Genomic DNA, 4,706 nt, shown 5'->3' with positions numbered 1-4,706 from the left:
GGCTCCTACCCTGGGGGTGTTTAAGAGGAGGTTGGATGAACATCTTGCTGGGGTCGTTTGACCCCAGTGCTCTTTCCTGCCATGGCAGGGGGTCGGACTAGATGATCTGCTCAGGTCCCTACCAACCCTACAAACTATGAAACTATGAAACTATGAAGCTCTGGGCACTGCACTTTAAGAGGGATGTGGACAACCTCAAGAGGATGCAGAGGAAGGCTACCCATGTGGTTAAGGACCTGCAGGTAAGATCTTATGAGGAGAGACTGAGGGACCTGAATCTCTTCAGCATCAGAAAAAGAAAGCTGAGTGGTGATCTTGTGGCCATCTACAAATTCATCAGGGATGGGGGGAAGGAGAACAGCAAGAAATAGGGGACGCTCTGTTTACCAAGGCACCCCTTGGGGTTACTAGGAACAACAGCCATAAACTGATGGAGAGCAGATTTAGATTAGACATTAGGAAAAAATTCTTTACAGTGAGGGTCGCAGAATGCTGGAGTGAGCTTCCACGGGAGGTGGTTCTCTCCCCTATCTTGGAGGTCTTTAAGAGGAGTCTAGACAAGCACCTAGCAGGGGTCATTTAACCTCAGTGCTCCTTTCTGCCTAGGGCAGGGGGTCAGACTCGATGATCTACTAAGGACCCTAAAAAAATCTATGAAAGTGTGTGTGTTTGTGTGTCTGCTGTGAAGGAATCGGAGCCATCTGAGACCCTAAGACAGCACACATATTGTGTCTTCATTACAATATGGGATTGCCACACTGCTATTCTCTGATGCCCAAGAGTTACCAGAGATATGCAAAGATGCTCATCTCCTCGATTGACTCTCTCAACCAACACACACCTAATGGGAAAGAATTCTTGGGGAAGGAGACTGACAGGAAAGCTGCAAAGCTGATACCACTACATAATATGGTGCATGCCACAAGTCATGTTTCATTTCAACATTCATAACGCAGATTCCAGTTCATTAGTCAAATATGTTGTTAGAGCTGAGAAATTTTCCATCTTGTCAGAACTTACTGTGATTCAGTATCTACAGACTGACTTAGTGGCCCATTGCAATGACAGTGGGAAGATTTTGATTTTTATCCATCTCCAAATGGATGGTGAGATTACATACACTCTAATTAATGCACAGGAATGTTAGGGATATTTCTTTTTGCCACTTCAACTGGTCAGGGATGGGAGAGCTTTATTTCATTTTAGTATGAATAATAAAAGTATCAGCCTTTGTCACACAGCAAATAAAACAACGCAAGTATCAAACACCTCCACACGTACTGCCCAAGTAATGAGTAGATATATGTAAAATGGAATGGCTAATTTAATAATGATGGAAAAGCTATTTTAAGATAATAAGAAATGAAGTGAAAATATCAGGGAAATACCAGGGTTGTAGAGTTCTGTAATTACATTTTCACCTGTTGCTTTCTATTTTGCTAGTATACATAGCAGGTATGGTTTGTCTGTGTAATAAGGCATCTACTAGTCTTTACAGCACCATATGAATCCATTCCGCTGCAATAATTTTCTCTTCCACTTCCCATACCTGAAATTCTGTATTAAGAAAAATTGCCAGGCAATGAACAATTTCATTCCTAGGACCCAAATTCATAGGTGCATACATTTGTTTGCATGTCAATACTTGGACATGATTAAGGGACTGAGCCTACAATCAGAGAGATTTTTTGGTGGCAGGGGAAAGGCACAATCAACAACACTGCACCCTTGAAAACAGCAAGGGGGAAGAGCAAGAAAGAGAAAACCCTACTCAGATGCTGACTCCAGCTGCAGGGTAGAAAGTAGGAGCTAATAGCCAGCCATGAGCAAGTGGCTGAAGAGTAGAAAGAATGGAAATAGCCTTGGCTCTGCCTTCCCACAAGCTGCACACCACAATACTTGGCCAGGAGCAATCTGTGCCAGTCAGGGCAGTGGGGTAACTTCTTCTTCTCTCAGAAAAAGCGGGGAGCAGGAAAGCAACTGCCATAGATAATTTTCTGGACTGCTCCCTTAACAGCTCTATTGACCCCTCTTACTCAGAGCAGACTGTAATATTGCAGTCCAGTCTAAGATGAGCAGGACACAGGATTTCCGTACTGGAATATGAAACCCATATTTCCTTATGGAAATACATGTTTGCTATTTTTGTGACAAAAATGGAAGGATGGAGGAAACAAATAGAAAACTGAGTACGGATGTGGCTAGTAGTTGAAGGCAGTGGTTCAAGGAGTTGCAGCTTTGTGTCCTCCAACTTGGGTGCATATTTTTCTAGAGACCTTATCATGGGCCTACTCTGTATTCTCCTGGCACACACCCTGGTTGAGACCATTTAGTTAATTCAATGTTCCAACAATTATTGACGCTTGCCTCCTCCCACCTACTTTATAAAATTAAAATCTCATCATACAGCTCCCCCAAAAACGATACTTAATTATGAGAGGTAATTGATTCAATACAGTTAGTCTTACTGCTTAAAACACCCTAACACATGCATAATGCAATAATTAAACTACAAATAAATAATTATCCAGCAGAAGCGAGGAGGGAGAAATGTTAGATACACATTTTGTTTTCCTCTAGCAGGATGACAGAACTGCCGCATTACAGGAGATTTGTTTTACTTTCTAGTGATTATAGGATGTGTCACTGTAATACAGATGACACACTTAGCTAGCCATCTTTACAAATTAGGATAACAGAGTGAGTTGAACAGACCTAAGTATAGAAAGAGATGTTGATATTTTACTTGGAGGAGTTTCTGGCTGATAATAAATTGATCAGAATGTGGAAAAGCTATAAAACCAATAGACTCTGGATTTTCAGAGCTCTAAATTATATAGGTGGATGATTCCATCTTGAATCACTTTAATTGTAACATACCCAACGTGCCAAGTGATCAGCAGTTCTTACAGGTAAACAATATTTTTAAAGGCTCTTCACCTGGACTAGAAAAGTGCAAATGGGTACATCTCTACTGTGCTACAATAATTTATGCTAGTAGCAACTGACTCATCCAGCCCCGGGGGCTGGATGAATGGTGTAGCACTAGTCTGTGGGCCCATTCTGGCATGCAGTGTTGCCATGGGCTCATATGCAGTGTGTATGGTCATCACACAGACCCAAGGCCGCATATAGTTGGGGAAACTTAGTGGCAGGAAGAGCTGTGGCAGTGTTAATTGCCATGGTTCCACCACCCAATTTCTGGACCTCTGAGGAACCCCACAGACCCGATGACACAGCCCTGTGAGCCACATTTAATCTGTGGACCATATCTTGGGAGCTCCTTATACCAGCTTAGTAGGTAAGGATCCTAAACCTACATGAGAGCCCTTGTAAACAAAACAGGTTAAAATTAAACAAGTTTGCTGGAGACTGCACGTGAGAAGGGAACAGTGGGAAAACCCTGGTCATCCCCAGTTCACTCTCCCTTTCAGCATTCATGCTCTGACACCATGACAAAGATCCATCCAGTGGTGACACATAAGGGGTGCACAGGGCTGCATGTTCACCCCCTGAGAGCCAGCATTTCCTGCTTAGGTGACAGGCATGATGCCCCCCCGAGAACACTCCCCCAGGAGATGTGTCACTGGCACTTCTGAACACACCCCTGGCACTTGTGGGTTAGCATGATCGGCTATAGGGGACCTTTCTGTCCTGGTTGCTGGGGCACAAGTGCCCCCCCCCAACTCAGGAAGTACCCGTCACCCATGGATCCATCTGTGGTCTGACCCAGTAAAGGGCAGTCCTTGTATTCTTGGTTAACATGTATTTGACATGAACAATCTCTTCATCTGTGTTTGAGCCTCTGCAAATAACACAGGAAACAAGGGACACTCTTAAGAGGTAGCAAGCAGCTGATTTTCCCTACCTCCCCCACCTTCATTCCACAAGGGTTAATCATGCTCCTACTTAGATGACTAAGCCACAGCAGGTTTCTTAGTTAGTATGAGCCAATCATTAAGTCCACCCCCCTGCCATGGCAGGAAAGATTACTGGGGTCAAAGTTGGCTCCAGATCACACCTGGTATTCCTAGTAATGCTCAGGGGAACAGGAACACCCCCAGTACCTGCTGGTCCCCTCTGGCTAGTTTGTAATAGGCCAGTAGGTCCCCCCCCAGCCTTCCCTCATGGAGAAGAATTCCTCCCTGTTCACTCACCCCAAGTCACCCAAGCTGGGACTTGAACTCAGCTCTCCTATGTAGTAGGCAGAAATGCTGCCACACAACCACCACAGGTTCCTAGTTTCAACAAGGCTGGACCAGAGCTCCCCTAGGGAAAAGAGTGGACTCTATAAATCCATATACTGCCAAAAGCAACTGGGTCAGGAATTGGCCCTGTGTGTAGACTGCCCTGCTCAGCAGATCAAGAAGGGCTTTTGTTCAGTGCACACAAATACAAACCAAGCAAAAAACAACCTCACACGTACAGTGTCTCCCTACACACCAAATTCCAGAACAGTCTAACCAGTACAAATATACAAGAGTGGATATTTCCACTGGGGATTTGGAAATAGTTGTAAAATAATGAAGCAGATACAAGAGGGCTTTATCTTTGACTCTCCAACCTGGCCTGGTATGTTTCCTAATACCTTTCTTTTGACTATACTGGGAGTGTCTACATGACTGCTCAGTAGCCGGAAAATACCGCACAGTAGTGCGTCACAGCACGGACAGTGCTAAAAAGCTACTGCACAGTATTATTAGGCT

The 4,706-nt window shown here is 44.3% G+C and overlaps 1 long non-coding RNA gene across 1 annotated transcript in view; it reads right to left on the bottom strand.

The window, feature by feature from the left end:
- LOC109306392 overlaps positions 1-4,226 on the bottom strand; it is a 14,681-nt gene extending 10,455 nt beyond the window's left edge. The window contains exon 1 of the long non-coding RNA XR_002099975.1: positions 4,154-4,226. This is a non-coding gene — a long non-coding RNA (uncharacterized LOC109306392). The remainder of the gene's footprint in view (positions 1-4,153) is intronic.
- Between the last annotated feature and the right edge of the window lie 480 nt (positions 4,227-4,706).

The sequence above is a fragment of the Crocodylus porosus genome, unplaced genomic scaffold (assembly GCF_001723895.1).
Source record: "Crocodylus porosus isolate Cpor-Errol unplaced genomic scaffold, CroPor_comp1, whole genome shotgun sequence".
Taxonomy (NCBI): domain Eukaryota; kingdom Metazoa; phylum Chordata; order Crocodylia; family Crocodylidae; genus Crocodylus; species Crocodylus porosus.
This window is presented reverse-complemented; position numbering and strand designations above follow the sequence as displayed.